The sequence below is a fragment of the Sus scrofa genome, chromosome 4, assembly GCF_000003025.6.
Source record: "Sus scrofa isolate TJ Tabasco breed Duroc chromosome 4, Sscrofa11.1, whole genome shotgun sequence".
Lineage (NCBI taxonomy): Eukaryota > Metazoa > Chordata > Mammalia > Artiodactyla > Suidae > Sus > Sus scrofa.
Genome location: NC_010446.5, coordinates 27,444,941 through 27,462,768, shown reverse-complemented (window position 1 = coordinate 27,462,768; position 17,828 = coordinate 27,444,941). Strand labels below are relative to the sequence as shown.

The 17,828-nt window shown below is 34.6% G+C and overlaps 1 long non-coding RNA gene across 1 annotated transcript in view; it reads left to right on the top strand.

The window, feature by feature from the left end:
* The window catches only part of LOC106509999, an 84,309-nt gene that overhangs the window by 20,262 nt on the left and 46,219 nt on the right, over positions 1-17,828 (top strand). Inside the window, exon 2 of the long non-coding RNA XR_002343155.1 lies at positions 13,695-13,808. This is a non-coding gene — a long non-coding RNA (uncharacterized LOC106509999). The remainder of the gene's footprint in view (positions 1-13,694; positions 13,809-17,828) is intronic.

Genomic DNA, 17,828 nt, shown 5'->3' with positions numbered 1-17,828 from the left:
TGTGCTGAAACTTGTATGATTATTTGGAATACATTTATTAATGTCTTTTGTGGCTCTAAAACTCTATATTTCTGCTCAAAGCTTAATATTAACAGTAGTAAAATATTTTGATTTAAATTTATGATGCATTTTAATTCTATATTGTACCCATACAATGTTTATATCTTAAGATTTTTGACTATATATTATACTTATTAGATACTAACACTAAGATTCTTTAATAATTGGGCCTTTCAATACATAAACAATTAGGACCTGAAGGATATTTTTCATCATTTTAATTAAAGAGCAATTAAAATAATCTTACTGATTTTGAGATAGATTTATCTGTATCTGATAAATCTGTCACAGATTTATCTGATTCATTTAATACTAAATATGTCACTGGAGTAAATCTAGTGTTCCTTTAGGAAATATAGTTCACTAAGCACAAATTTTGGTTTGAATTTTGATTTTAAGAGTTTACTATGTGCAGTCTTTTTGGTTGATATTTGACCGCTTCTAATTTCTTCATAGGTTTACCCTATGAGAGGTGCCTAAACTATCTTGACAGGTACTGTACTGATCTGCTAGAACTGCTGTTAACAAATTATCTCAACCTTGGTGCATTAAAACAATACAAGTCTGTTTTCTTATAGTACTGGAAGGCAGAAGTCCAAAGTTAGTTTTAATGGGCCTAAGTCAAGTGTCAGCAGGGCTCTGGTCCCTCTGGAGGCTCTAGAAGAAAGTGCTCTGCCTTGCTTTTTTTAGCCTCAGCAGCTGTATTCTTCATATCCCTTGGCTCATGACCCCTTCCTCCATCTTCAAAGCCAGCAGCATGGTGTCTTCAACTTTCTGAAGTCATATCAATCCCTCTTCTTTTCTCTCTCCATTTTTCTCATAAGGAATATTTCCCTTTGTTTTCCTCTTCTAAGGACATTTGTTTATATTTAAACCCATCTGGATAACCCAGGATAATCTCTGCATCTCCAGTTTCTTAATTTAGTCATATCTGCAAAGTCTCTTTTTAAGGTAATATTCATAGAGTTCCAGTGATTAGGATCTGGATATCTTTTTGGGGGGTCATCAGTTCAACTTATCACAGATGCCACAGGGAGACAGAGTTTATAATATCTAAAATAAGGGAAACAAATATTTGTCAAGCTTCATGAATATAGTCATGGTGTCTTAAGTTTTGATAAGGAAATGTCATGACTTTTTTTTTTTTTAATTTTTTTATTTTCCCACTGTACAGCAAGGGGGTCAGGTTATCCTTACATGTACACATTACAATTACATTTTTTTCCTCCACCCTTTGTTCTGTTGCAACATGAGTATCTAGACAAAGTTCTCAATGCTACTCAGCAGGATCTCTATTCTAAGTTGATTCTGATAAGCCCAAGCTCCCGATCCCTCCTCCCACTCCCTCCCCCTCCCATCAGGCAGCCACAAGTCTTTTCTCCAAGTCCATGATTTTCTTTTCTGAGATGTTCTTTCTAATTACATACAACTAAAACCACAATGATACTATTGCCCTAGTGTTGGTTAAAAAAACTTTTATTTTAGTATGATGATATAATTGTATTAAGTCACAATTGTAACCTGAATCTCTTCTAAGGTTATTATTTTTTTAAATTAGTTGAACTGAGGCACAGTCTATGCCTATGCATATGATTATATCACAATATTCCACCCACATTATGATATATCTTTCTCACACATACTGTTATGCCAGGGGCGAAATTTTCACCCATGGAAAATATGGTGGAAAATTTAGTTGTCCATTTAACCAATATTATTTAACATCTTCTACAGGGCAGGCACTGTCTTAAAACCATGACTCTATGCATAAACCAAATAGTCAAAATCCCCTGCTGTATTGTTTTGGGGGAGTGGCAAATTATGCTCAGAGACTGAAATCATCTTTGCTGCTAAGCTTATTTAACATAGGTTCACTGCAGGAATTTCACAAGCCAGTAGCATACAGGGTAATATCTCTTAATAAGCCAATAAAGAAAAAAATACTCCAAACAAGTGACAATTAATTACACTTTAGTTCCATGCAAGAGGACATGAAAGAAATAAAGTCCAAATTTCATTGAGATGTTATCTTTTCTATGAATTTTTATTTCTCAGGACAGTCAAATTTGCCAGTGGAGAGCTGACATACAGCTGCCAGCACAAAAATAAGAGTGCTTTGTTGCTGGAGCACGTTGCCAGGGAATGAGGGGGCTGGTGTTGACTGGCAGGCTGATCTTGAGAGGAAGGGCTGCTGCTGCACAGTTTGTCATCACTACCAAATAAAGGTCACCTTTATCATGGCTGCAGCTAGTGTCTCAAGGTCCGTGGGGAGCGAGGATCTACAAAAGGTAGCTTTGCCCAAAGGGAAACTGAAACTCTTGGATATTCCTCACAAACTCTCAGTATTCATGGTCTAAATGTCCACTTGTTTTAGTTGTTTCTTTACATGTTGTTGTCTACAAATCCCCAGGCAGGCCCCTCAGCAGCTGAGTTCTGAGTGCTGTAACCACGTATCAAAATATCTTTACTTCTAAAAACAACTTTTTGGAGGTCTTTGCCATAAACGAGTGGATTAAAACAACTTCAACTAAGTCATAGACAAGTGGATTAGAAACCGTATCAAAGCAATACAGAACACCTGCCCTTATGATGCTTGGCTTGCATTATAGTTGGGGGAACATGAAATATAATAGTAGTCCCCTACTCTTGGGAAGCATGAATACCAACTTTTTCATTACACTGAAGCATATAAACAAGAGAAATGTATGACCATTATGACTGTCAACTGATTTATCACTCCCTTTCCTCCTTTTTTCACTCACTCTCCAGAAACATCTCCCATATATGTGGGTCCTTTTAATATAGAAATCTTTCAATTGCTTACCTCTGGAACAGTGCAGTATTACAGCCCTGAGAAGTTTCAGCCCCTAAGTTTGGTCTCCTTCCTTCTATCTATAAGCCACTTGATAAACATGGTTTCCAAAAGGCATCTGACATATGGAAATTATGGCTGAAAAATATGCCATAATTTCCATATGTGCTATCAAATTGGGTATAATCCTTGGCCATCCTCTAAGCAGTCTGCTGTGTCCCACTGCATTAGTACTCTTGGAGAACATGTGCTTCCCCCAAAGAGCAGTGGGCCATTATTCTAACAACCAGAATGTGAAAGAGTGTTTGCCCCAAGCACACAGTGTTTGGGATGGTCAAAATGGTACTTATTGAAATTTGATGAGGTTAGAAATCAGTAATGTGAGCCCTTAGGTGACTGAGAAATGGACTTTGATCATGTGATTTTTTTTATTTCTTTTTTGAAAAAATAAGAAATGGAGAGAGACAAATTCAAAAGTATGAATATATCATTCTATGAGGAGCTAAAATATTCCCTAAAATCTATTCTTTTCATGTGTAAAATTAGTTTATAGATTATATAGAAATTATTTTTTAACTTTGTAATTATCATACATATTAGGATATCAATTAGAATATAATTGCCTTTGGGGATAAATTTCACTTAGGTAATAGGTAATGCAAATATCTGATGATCCTTTTTTAATATCCTGGTAGTTCAAATAAATTATCATGGATACTAAATTAAAAGATTTGTAAATGTTTACAAAAGCTGGAAATTCAAGGATATTTCTAGATTATCAAATAATGAGAAATAATCAATATTAACTCATATGACTCCGAAGGTTAAATTGTATTTGGCAATATCTTTATTCATGACTAGTACTTTGAATATGCATAAAAGAAGGTTACAATCTAGGGTTTTCTCTGTTCTGCCTGTCGAAGGATAACTGCAGGCTTGGGTAACAGATATAACTAGTGAGGAGTGGGAGCTTGCATATAAGGAACTGCATTTTGGTTTCTTGTAACAGAGTCATACTCTTAGGTCTTCATCCACTTCAGTGAAAACACTCTGTGATCCAAATATGACAAACTATCACTATTATTTTGTTCTTGTAGACCCATACTTAAATGATATTTTCATAGTTTTAAGTTTTACTCAATTTGTCATTTTTCTATTTTTATCATCACCTACACAAAGTAGATCAATGATTGATGAATAGGGCAAGCAGAAGACCAACAGCTTGGATGTGGCTTGTAGAAATAATCAAGGACATGAATAAACAGAAAAAGTGCTTTGTGTTTCTAGAAACACCATATCTACTTGATAATTCTCCATAGGTCCCACTAATGTTGCATGTAGCAGATGCTCAATAAATGTTTACTAAGTGATGAAAATGAATGGGTTTCACATTCATATTTCTACAATAATATTTGAACACTATAACAGGACTTTTTCACAAACTGAATCTCAGCATCACTCTTAAAAAAAAGTTTATGAAGACGCTAGTGAAAGGCCCTTCTACAGATCTCAGAACTCAATCTGAAATTCTATAATGCTCTTTTATATTTTATGTACATACGCTTAGCTGAATGATATTTTCTTCCTTTTTCTTTTCTTTTTTTTTTTTTGCTTTATAGGGCTGTGCCCATGGCATATGGAGGTTCCCAGGCTAGGGGTCTAATCGGAGCCATAGCCGCTGGCCAACACCACAGCCATAGCAATGCCAGATCCAAGCTGCATCTGCAACCCACACCACAGCTCACGGCAACGCTGGAATCCTTAACCCACTGAGTGAGGCCAGGGATCGAACCCACAACCTCATGGTTCCTAGTTGGATTCTTTAACTGCTGAGCCACGACAGGAACTCCTGAATGATATTTTCTTGAATGATCCATTAGAATATCAAATAAATGTATCTCCCAAGAATATATTTAGCAGTAGAGAGTTAGGAAATTAAATTAAAAAGCCTATAGAAAGTCCTCATTAAACCAACTGAAGTATTACCCCTAGTGCATTCCTGTAGCAACACAGAAGGCCAGGTCGAGCTTTACAATTGCACTATCTGTAGATGTTGACATTAACAGAAAACTGGCAGTATCAAGCTCATACATTTTAGCTCTGCAGAATTATTAACTAATACTGTTTTCAGTGTCAGCAAGGGTCCATCCTCCACAGTGCCTCAAATTTGCTTTTGGTTCCTATCCAGGACCCTATGACCCTGATTTTCAAACTCTTTATTTTCCCACTCCAGCTGTTTTTGAAGGTTTTTCTGGTTCTTAACTGAAAGTCAATTGATCCCTTCATAGATGTGAACTGAAATCACTTAGATATTTTGCCTTTAGGATTTAGTTAAAATGAGTAGTCCTTTTATCAATGACCCCTATTTACCAGACATTTTATGTGCTAGACACAACTAAATGTTTTATGTTTATTTTTCAAGTTAATTTTTGCAACATTTTGTCTTTATAAGGTAGCTATCACTTGTACTTTTAACACGAAGAAATTTAGATTAAGAAAAATTTAATAACTTGCTTATGGACTCCTGCCTTGTGGGCCCTTCATGTCACGTTACATAAATGGATTTTTCCATTGATTCCTCTCCCTGCTCCACTTGCCAAACTTAGTTCCAACTTGCATTTGTGAACTTTTTACATTTCTTGGTTCCTGACCCCCAGTTTTTGTTGCTTTAAATCAGAATTCCTCTGACTTTGGGTATTGTTAGGCAGGCCTTAATTCTTCTGGCTTCTAGCTAACCAACTTTTTTCACACAATTCTATGCCTGTTTTTATAGTTTAAAAAGATTTGACTGCTCCCCATCTGTGGTTAGAAACAAAGTGTCCTGATGTCTTGAACTTGGAAGTTGGATTATAAAAGTGAATCATCAAACAAATAAGAAAGATACAAATATAGTTTTCTTTTCTCTCACAGTTTAATTAGGGAAGAAGTGGATAACCATAACTTCTATGTTATAATTGGATATCATTTCCTAGATGCAAGAACATTTCTCATAAATCTTACTTAGGAAGCTCACCAGCACAATTTTTCATTAGCATTATGATCATGGGGCTGGTAAAACTGAATGCGGCTTAAATAAAATAACTTTGCTAAGTTAACATCAAATTATGGTCTATTAATGATCAGGTTAAAGAGTGTCAAAGCTAGAAAGAGTCATTGCTATTCTGAGATTTATTGGCAATATTGACAATTTATTGGTCTAGAGCAAACTTTGGTAAAATAATGCAATCTGTATAAGAGTTGATTAAATATATTCATCAAAACCTAAGAATGTATGATGGGGCTTACCTCCATTTTAATATGTTAATTTAAAAATTTGTTACTTTTCTGTAGTGCTATAATTCTTTATAATGAATTTTATTTTTTTCTCTTATAGTTGGTTTACAATGTTCTGTCAATTTTCTATTGTACGGCAAAGTGATTCAGTCACACACATGTATATATACATTCTTTTTCTCACATTATGCTCCATCATGCTCTGTCACAAGTGACTAGATATAGTTCCCAGTTCTATACAGCAGGATCTCATTTGCTTCTGTTATACTCATATGAATTGGTCTTCTTTGCAGTAAATGTCCAATTAGTACAGTTTGGGACTATTATTGCATAAAAAAACCACTGTAACATTGGAGCTGTAGAAATAAGTTTTTCGAAATTGTGTTTAAAGTACTTAAACCTTCATACTCATAATCTGTAATTAAGAAACATATGGTAAAGAGGCCAAGAGAAAAAGTAACAGCAGCCTCTCTCATTGGGGCTTATATCTGAATCTTGAGCCTAGAGGGAGACTCTAGGCTCAAGGTCAGGTCCTTATATTTTGGAAGTCAGCATGTTCAGGTCAGTAGAAAACTCTACTTAATATAATATGTTCAGTTAATTTTTGATTGTTTTTCTTGGGCCAGCAAAATTGGCTTGAGGACCAGATAATCAGAGAAAAGGGATAGAATAGTCTTTAAGGATATTTAGTATATCTGTCTCTGCAACATACATATCCAGAGAATATAGTTATGCCATACAGATCTTGGTTATTCTATTATTATCTCAGATCCAGTGATATAATCAGACTTTTTTGAGATTTTTAGCAAATGGGTAAGTTTGACTCTTTCTTCTATTATACTTCTATGTTTCCACTGTTTTTAATTCATGTTGATCAGTTATACAATTTATATTCCGGACTATACGAAACAAAGCCTAATTCAAGTGCTCCCTTCTTTTCAGCCTTTACATGAAATACTGCCCTAGTCTCACATTAATGAAGTAAATCATCTCCTTTTGTAGAAACTATTTGTCTTTTGGGTGGTATCATGGGATTCATTTCACATCAAATAACTCAATGACATTTAAGAGATGTTTGAATCTCACTCAGCCTATTTCTTAGATTACATACTTTGTCTTGTTAAATCTACTTAATAGCTTTCCTTTCAGTGATGATATTTTCTAAGCTTGTCCTCAAATATTGGGGGTTATAACTCCTTAAGAGTCTGTAATACACTTATCGCTCCTACACATAATGGCAAGGTAACATTTTATAACGTGATAAATGAAGCCATATGGACATAAACATTAGTTCCTTAATGAAGAGGAAAAATTTGCCACTGAAGTATGTATTTAAAAGTTTCCCAAATCAGTTTGATTTTCTATAATGAGGAGGGATTTTCCAGTTGAATTTTTCCTGTTATTGCTTGCAAATAGAAAATACAAATGAACTAGGTATTGTTCTTGCCTCTTGGCTCCTTTGAAGGGCTCTGAATCAGCCATGATGTGAGTGACACAGTATATTTAGAATGAGCATTCTATGTCCAGTCATAGTCTTATCTTGTTCCTCTAAAGACATGTTTTTCTTTAGTTCTAGGAGAAAACATCAGATAGCTGGAAACTTAAAAAATATCTTCCAAGAACATATGGATAGCTCAAATAACCATCTCTATCCATAGTTATAAATCATCACAAACTTGGATCTTTGGATATGATTCATGAGAAAGAGATTGTAGTGGTAGCCTGTGCTTTTTCTATGAGCACTATAAAACTCTCTATTAATAAAAAATCAGAGTATCAGAAACTTCATCCTTATTTGTGAATGCTCTAGAAAGTAAAACCCAGAGAAAATACCAACACAGAAAGTAAAACCAGACAAAATACCTGTGACATGAATATCTTTGCTTCTCAGTCATTATCTTAGATTTAATGATCTAGTTAGTATCTTTATAATTGACATTTTAAAATTATTTATTTATTTATTTTACATTTTTTTAATTTGAAATTTTCTCTCTCATCTTTGATTATATTTAAATATTTCATAGTCACATGCCAATGAGCACTCTCAAAGAGTTCAGTTTTTTGGTTATTATAACCCTTAAACTATTTACCTTTGATTATTTTAAAAATATAAGTTAGATATACCCGCCACATCCAATTGTCACGCTAATCTGGGCTGCTTTTGATTAGAGAGTAGGATCTGTGATATCATTCTGCAGTGGTGGACATCTGTCTTTCTGGTAAGAATTCCTTCTTCTGATATCACAATTCCTCTTTTCCTTTCAGGAAATGACCCTCCAATATTATTAGTACTTTTAGCTCTTGGCTTTGATACATGGTTCAGACTTTATAAGTCAAAGTTCAAAGTGATTAGTTCAACAAAGGGCACTTGATTAAATCTAGCCTGAGGAATTTTGTTGGGAATAATTGGAAAGAGGTATTCTCTTCATTCAGAATTGCAAAGAGAGAGGGTAAGTCTAGATTTTTTAATTCTACGTGGAAAGATACATTAGTTAACTACTTGCTGTATAACAGTATTACCACAAATGTCATGGGCTTAAAACAACACATTAAAAAAAAAATCTCATAGTTTCCATGGGTCAGAAGTTTGCGCATAGCTTAGCTGGGTCCTTTTCTTTGGGATCTTAGAAGGCTGCGATTATGATATTGTGCAGGACTGCAGTCTCATCTGAAGCTCTGATAGGGAAGGATCCATTTCCAAGCTCATGTGATTGTTAGCAGAAATATAAGATTATCTTATGGAGTCAGGGTTTGGGATGCCTTAATAGGCTACAAAGGAGAGTTAGGCTCATATTATAAAAAGAAAGTAAAAGAAAAACAAACAAACAAAAACAAACATTAAGGCAGTTCATTCATTCCAGCCATCCAGACCTGTGGCTGAAAGTTAAGGTAGTTATCTCAGTGTGGCCAGATTTTACACAGAGTTTTATTTTATTTTTATGACTGTACCTATAACACATGGAAATTCTTGGGCCAAGAGTCAAATTGGAGCTGCAGCTGAGGCCTATGCACAGCCACAGCAAAACTGGATCCCAGCTGCATGCCAGCTACACCACAGCTTGAGGCAACACTGGATCCTTGACCCACAGAGCAAGGCTTGGGATCAAATCCTCATCCTCAGAGAGATGCTGGGTCCTTAACCCACTGAGCCACAATGGGAATTCCTTACACAGAACTTTAAAAAGCAGTTCTGGAATATTTAGTCATACTTTATAAGGCTTGCAAGAGGGGAATAGATTATGCCACAAAAATCCATTTCTCACAGTAACACCACAATACATCGTCCCAGGACTTTCTATAAAGTATAAGAAAACAAAACTAGGATGTACTAAAAGCCTCATTTGTATTTATTTTTTTAAAACTTCCTATACTATTAAAACATTGTGAGCTCTCTGTGTATATTTAGAAACACATCTGATGCCTGTGAGCTGTGCAGGCGCTCTTTCAACATTACCATTTAGGAGCTCATCATGTCAAATTGTTACACATTTCTGCTGCAGGCTTCTGACACAATGTGTGGGTGCTGTCTTAGGCCAGAGCCTCTTGAAGCAGAGGTTAGGGAAGTGGGTTTTGTGAAGGAATTTACTGAGAAGTGCTTTCAGTATAAGGCGAAGATGGGAGAAGACAATTAAGCAATGTTGTGCCCTAGAATAAAAACTGCACTACAAAAATTGGGCCACCCCGAGAAGAGGCCTTGCCTTCTTTAATCCCATGATAGTTAGTCATTGGTCGCTGGCTGTTAGGTGTCATGACGAGCAATTCTCTGGAGAAAGGGGAAACTGTGAGCCTTAGTGGCCAACATACATAGCCATGAATAGATGGGGGCACCTGCTTGGGGAAAGTGATCTAACATCACCCACTACAGGTATGCATTGCCTATTCTTATTACAGCAACTATCAGTTTATCTTCTATAGCAAGGGGGAACATGATTGCTACATGTCATGTATATGGCATTCTATATTCCAAGTAAAAGTGGGATTTTACTAGGCATCCTATTGTGCCCAGAAAATTCCATGCAAACTTACAAATGGTGTGAAGGGCATCAGTTGAAGAAAAAATGCATAATGTCATGTAGGTGAATTGAATTTTCATAGGTAAATTATATACATGTAGATGTTAATGGAAAAAGTCAAGATTATTTGAAACACAAAGTTTAGAATACAGATCATGTCATATTGCCCTCTCTTGCAGTGGTGATATATTAAGTACTGCAAGAAAGAAGGGTTAATGGTTATGGAAGAGAGACAAAGAGACAGAGATAGAAAAAATAGTTCAAAAGTAAATACAGAGTGGTAGCAAAAAGCAAGGGACCTAAATCAAATGATTGAGAAATTGAAAAATCAATTCTTATGTTATTGAGTTGACTGTGGACAGGTAAATGGTACAGAAAAGACTAAGACGAAAAAGAGGTTTTAGGTCACTATTCTTTAACTATAAACTGTTATGATCTCTCTAAGAAGTCTCACACATGCATTTACTCTCTAAACATTATCTTCTCTTAAAGCATTTGCATATGCTCATCTCTTTATATTGGACAATTTTTTCTTCACAGTCCATCTTTATCAGATTTCAGCTTGTACAGGAGCAGTTCCTCTTAAAATCTTTTCACAACCACTTAAGATTGGTTAGTGGTGCTTCTCTTGTGTGCTTCTGTAGCATGTGTACATGTCACAGAACACGTTCCCAGACTGTATTTTAATAGTGCATTTATGAATCTGGATTATGCTTCTGTAAAGATGGAACACATTGGTTTTTAACTTATCTGTACCTAACACAGAGGCAGGCACGTAATTTATATTTAAATTGTTCTTAATACTTATTTGGATAAATAAATTAATATTCAAATTAATTCAACTGAAATAACTGTATATACTGGGATAACATTTTTTTCTGATTTTTTATTCATAAAGTGTCAATGAAATTATAGCACTTCAGATCCAGGTATCTTAGGTTATCACTAGAGTTAAGCAAAAAGAACCATTAAATTAAGTCATTGGTAGAAATAGACATAGAAACAGAGAAGCAAAAGTAGAAGGACTTAGAGAATTCATAGAGAGACAGAGAGAGTAAAAGAAAAACATCTAAATAAGAGAAATAAAAAGAATGCATTTGAGATGAAGAGAAAGTATGAAAGACATAGAGAAAAATTCATAAGCAGAGCCAAAAATATAGTAATAGGAAAGCCTGATTAAGAAGAGGCCTATTAGAATGAGATAAGTAATACTGATGATAACGGCTGTCAGTCTCTTTGGTATTTGAAAGGCCAACAACTTCTGTATTAAATACACAGAAGGCCTGATTCACTATAGTGTCTTAGAGATATCTGAAAATTAAGACTTAATAAATTAATCTGAACATTTCCCATCAAATCAAATTTAGTTTTAGGGTTTATTTGAGTAGGTATAATTTATAATTAAAGCCAAAATGATGGAAAATATCTTTAGACATGAAGAAAATTAGCACTATTAATAGCTCTTTAATTTTCAAAGGCTGCATGCTGGGTGATACGGACATAAGGGTCTAATATGAGGGCATAATTTTAAGAATTATAACCTGTGGTGTGCTTATAAATGTTTACCAGCTGGCTCTCAGGGGATGGAGGGAAAAGGCCTAGTTTGCAGCATTTGCCAAATTCTGTGATGTAAATACTCCTAGCATGGCTAATTTTAAATAACACAGTATTACTAGGCGTGGATCATGGGAGAGTTGTGCACGATTAATTCTCATGGCATACAATAGATGATAACTACTTTTTGATATTTAATAAGCAAAAAATAATGGTGATTAGCATATGTGATTTCTGTCTATATTAGTCAGCACTCTCAGTTGTAAGTGCCATAAATCCAACTTAAATTAGTTTAATTTGGTTCTTGAACTCATTGCTTCTTCCCATAACTAAAAAGGTTAAGAGATAAAGCTAATTCTGACATGGTGAAATCCAGGGGTTCAAGGGATTTCAGTTTTCATGAAAGATTTCTATCTTCATCCTTGTGGTGATTACATTTTCCAGGGGATTTTATGTAGTAGACAGACTCTAGAGTGGTCCTCATGATAGATATATCTCCCTAGGTTCATACTCTTCTGTGATGCTATTCTGACCCCATAAAAATGGGATATCTCCATGTTCAAAAAGCTATGGTCTGGTATTGGAGACACATATACATATTAATATAATGAAGTGCAAAAGTATAAACTCCAGGAAAGGAGAAAAATATGTATTAACCAGCATTGCACTGTTAGTTTTACTTTTCTCATATGTATTCAAAGATTTTAAAAATAAATTATGTATTACTTGAGATAGTCACTATATTTTTTAGTTTTTCCTTTAATAACTATCTAAATTTGAATAAAAATAAAAATCCCAACATTATGGCATTTGCTACAATAACTCATAAGAGACCCTGATTTCAATATTGTCTTATTATCAGAAAAATATATTGTTGTCCTTCTACAGTCACATTTTCTGATTTAGACACTGATTTCTTTTATCTAGAATATCTATCACTAGCAGTAAGCCATGCCGATAGAAAAAATAAGATGATACCTTATTTTACTAAAATTTTATCTGTTTATCTTTTGATATTTCTCTTTGAGGTTAGAGCTTCTATTGTTTGCAAATGCTCAATTTTTTTTTATGCTTTTTCCAAGCTGGTTATAAATGTTTTCATTTGGACAAAATGACTTATGGCTAATATGGTTAATGGTTCAAAAATTTTAGTGTTTGTTGTATTCCATCTAAAATGCTCAAAACCTTTTAAGCAATTAGCTATAATGATACTCTGAAATGTCTAAAATGTTCATAAAACCAATTTTGGTGGTTTTTTTCTTTGCAATTTCTTTTGAAATTATACTCTTTTGCAATGATTTTCAGAATGAAGTTGTTAAAAAGGAAGCACAAATTTGGAATCAGTGATAAACTTTTCAGTTTTTACTTAGTAGGAAATTCTAGTGCTAATGTGTTCAGTTTGAGAGGAATAAAATGATTCTCAGATTTCAATGAAGTTATTGAGAAATAATGATATGTTACGATCTAATTTTTGCAAATAGACATACAGTTCACCTTGAGGCTATTTGCACTATTGGGTAATAAAAGAAAAATAATTCATTTTGTATCACAGTCATTTTTTACCCCTGTGACTACTTAAACATTTGTTCAAATGTAGCTGTTCTGAATTTCTAATAGTAACTAGTGTCACGTCCCTTTAGCCCTTGGAGTTTAATATAAGTGAGTATTAATGATTCCCAAACCCTGGGATATGTAGTTTATACTTCAGTGACAAGTAAAATGTCAAAATATATGGTAAATAAAAAAAAACAAAAACAAATACCCAACAAACTGAGAAACAAATAGAACAAAATAGAATTAAATCTAAAATTTAATTTTTAGACTGGTATAGTAATTGAATTTTATTTCAACCAAGTGATTTCAGTTGGGTTTAAGTGATTTCAGGTTTCAGGAAAGATTTCTATCTTCATCCTTCTCCAACATTTCTGCACATCTTCTAAGCAAGGCACTGACTACTCTTTGTTCCATTTTATCTTTTCTAGAATGTTTATATAGAAAACTGTCTTGAAAGAAGAGATAATATCTCCTTCCTCAGCGAGGGCAAATATACTTACTGTCCAATAAAATGAAGACAATACTTTCCTCCAGAACAAAAGGTAAATATGCTTATTAACCATTATAAAATATCCAAGATCTCTAAACTCGGAGTTCTTCTCCCATAACTTGCCTGTGTAGCTATCATCTGACCCATTTCACATAGCCGTGTGGGAATTGTGACTTAGGGAAACAGCTCAGGATGACTGATACTCTAGCTACTGCTATTGCTTTGTGTAATCCATCCTTCATTTTTGACCCAGGAGTCTTGTCTTCTGTCAGCATCCAAACTTATTGACTTGGAAATAGGGTAAAATCTCAGACCCTTCAGAGTTCTTGACAACAAACTAATTACTTACCCAGTTTAGCTGACAACCGAGACATTCTAGGACTATTACAATAGTTGTTTAATACAGTTATTCAAGTTGTATATTACACAGGCTGGTCTCTAGACCTATAGGCATGGTCTTACAATACTGGACTAATGAGTGTCACAGACATTCTATCTGGATTAGTTCTGCAACGATATTTTCATTTGAAAAAATATTGCAAAATTTTAGCTCTCTAGAAGTATTCATTAGGCCTAATTTTATCATCTATATGTAGTAAAACAAGGGACTTCACCAGAGATTCTATTTGTATTAAAAGACCTGATTTTTTAGAGCAGTTTAGATTCACACTCAAAATGAGAAGAAGGTATAGAGATTTCCCATATATCTCTGTCCTCCCCCTCACACATACAGCCACTCATCTTTGCCTCACAGTAGAGTTGTGTACCTGTTGCAATGGATGAACCTACTTTCATAAGTCAGTGTCACCTGAAGTCCATAATTTACATTAGAATTCATTTTTGGTGTTGCACATTCTATAGGATTGGACAGATGTGTAATGACATGCATTTATCACTGTATTACCATACAAAATAGCTTCACTTTCCTAAAATTCTTCCATACTCCACCTATTGATCCCTCTCTCCCTGCAAACCCTTGATTTTTTTTCACCATCACCATAATTTTGCTCTTTCCAGAATGTTATATAGTTGGAATCATGTCATATGTAGCTTTTTATGATTGGCCTCTTTCATTAGTAATGTACATTCAAAGTTCTTCCATATCTCTTCATGGTTGGATAGCTCAGTTCTTTTTTAATGCTGAATAATATTTCATTGTCTGCATGTACCACAGTTTATCTGCTCATCTGCTGAAGAACATCAGATGATGTTTTGGCAATTATGAATAAACCTACTATAAACATTTGTGTGCACGTTTCTTTGTGGACATATTTTCAAGCCTTTGTAAATATCAAGGAGTATGCTTGTTGGGTCCTATGGTAAGAATATGTTTAGTTTGCCAAACTGCCTTCCAAAGTGGCTGTACAATTTTGCATTTCCATAAGCAATAAGAGTTCCATTACAGATGCTTGCCAGTATTTGTTGTTGTTAGTGTTTTGAATTTTGGCCATTGTGATAGGTGTCCAGTGATATCTCTTTGTTTTAATTTGCAGTATAATGATGATGTATGATGTACAGCATCTTTTCAAATACTTATCTGCCATTTGTATATCTTTTTTGGTAAGGTGTCCCTTCAGATCTTTTAAGTCAGGTTTTTAATTTTTTATTACTGATTTTGAAAGAATGCTTTGTTTATTTTGGATAACAGTCCTTTATCAGGTATGTCTTTTGCAAATAGTTTCTCCAGTTTTGTGGCTTGTCTTCTCATTCTCTTCAAGGATTTTTTATGAAAGAATTTTACATTTGAGTATACATATGGTTAATAAGCATAAAAAATTAAGATAGCCACACATTTATAATTATGATATTTAACCACATATGCTAACTCTTGATCTGTTTTTAATAATCTCTTTTGATTATTTTAGAAAAATTTCTCTACATTATAAATCTTTCATATTAACAACTTATATTCACATGGATTCTGGATTTTTGGATTTGACTAATGCTCTTTAAAGTTAGAAGATAAAATAAAGTCTCCGTCCTAAAAGAAATTACAGTGGGAAGACAGACCTGTAAAGCAAAATAAAATAAAACATATATCTATGGTAATCAAGTGATAACATGAGTGAAGTAAGTCAGGTATGTGAGAAACAACTGAGAGTTTTCACAAGAGTAGTTAATCAAAAAAGTTTCTGGTTCTAAGTACAAAGTGCTAACTGAAAAAAATGCACAATCTAAAAGTTGAGAGCTCTGAAGGACTGTCCTGAGGAGGTAAGGGAGGAGCCAGGATATACAGGAGTTGCACACACACACAAAAATAAATAAATAAATAATAAATAAATAAACAAACAAATAAATAAATAAAATAGTTTGAACATGAAAATATTCCTGTTAATTAAAGAAAATCTAAACACCTCAGGCCAATGAATTCAGCACTTTTCTATATATGGAAAGATGCAAGAGTCCGGGCTCATTGAAGTAGATCCTTTGATACGTACCTGAACTGTCTCAGGCCAGTATCCTATTTTCTCCATCCTGAATCCTCTCAGGATGCATTTTTGGGGGCAGCTGCAGGAGCTAATGCCGCCAATGGCTGAAACAACCTTTGTTTACTGATATGGCAGGCTATATTCTTTGTCCACAAAAGTATCATATACTACTTAGCTATAGCTAATTTTCTCTATGTAGTAACAGGTCATTTTAGTCTCAAGAGAAGCTAAAAATCCAGAATTTGGTGTAAACATTTCAAATTTTAGAATGTTTGCAAGCGTGATGTGGCCCAAACAAATCTACGGACTAGGTTAGTCCTTTCAGTTACATTCAACAGCTTCTAATTAACAAATTGCAAAATAATATAATATGGACTTTAATAATAGAAGCGTATATGAAGTGTGGTGGTAGCATGGAAAAGTTACATTAAAAAGGTAATCTTTGAAATATTCATCCTTGGTAAGACGTATAGGGACATTCCTTGGCATTGTTGAAATAAAGCAAAGGAACAACAGATGGAAAGTGTGAATGTTTAGGAGAAATCTCACAGAAAACTCTTCAATAAACTTATTAGTTCATTAGTTCATTTAATTTAAAAATCAGTAAGAAGACTTAAGGTACAGATCAATTGAGGTCTGGCTTCCTTCTCTGTGATTTTCTTTCTTCACATTCCATATGTCCATTTCTTCCTAAAGTTAAGGTTCCTCATGGTGATTAGATGTCTTAAGCAGATCCAAGTTTCACACAAATACACTGAGTGTCCAAGAGGAAGAGAAACTTCTTTTCTATCAATCTTTTTTTTTTTTTTTTTTTTTTTGGCTTTTTAGGGCCACACACATGACATAGGGAGGTTCTCAGGCTAGGGGTTGAATCAAAGCTGTAGCCACTGGCCAATGCCACAGCCACAGCCATGCCAGATCCAAGCCATGTCTGCTACCTACACCACAACTCATGGCAATGTGGGATCCTTAACCCACTGAGTGAGGCCAGAGATCGAACTCATGTCTTCATAGATACTAGTCAGATTCATTTCCACTGAGCCATGATGGAAACTTCTTTTTTCTTAATCTTCATCTAAATTCCTAGGCTTTAATCTTATTGGACCAAGTTATAACCTTTTGCTAATCTTGACCCTGAATCCTAATCCTGAGTCACTGTGGACAGAGGAAATGCTACTTACCAACTAACTAAATCCTGAGTTAAATATCCATCTGTGAACTAATCATTATGACTGCAGAGTATGATTAAGGTTAGTGGGATGGGGTGATTAAGACCTATTCTTCGAATTGGGTCTGGAGTCAATTCCACAAAATGACATGCTGTAACCCAAGGGGGGACAGGTGAAAAAGACACTAAGAAAGTATCTACCATCCACCACACTTCACTTCAGGTAGGCTGGATCCAGGTCACTGAGAACCCATCACTCTCTCTTATCTCTGGTTTCCTTAGTATCTGCTTTATTCTCAGTTACCAGGTTTAGGCAAAAGAAGCACTACTTTCTCCAGGCCAAAACACCCATTCTCCTACCTTAACAACACCAGGATAAGAATTGTTTTTTTCCTCAGAGTTCTAATAAATGATCCATATGAATCCTTATTATACCAACTTGGGTCACACATCTGTACTTGGAATGAATTCTGCC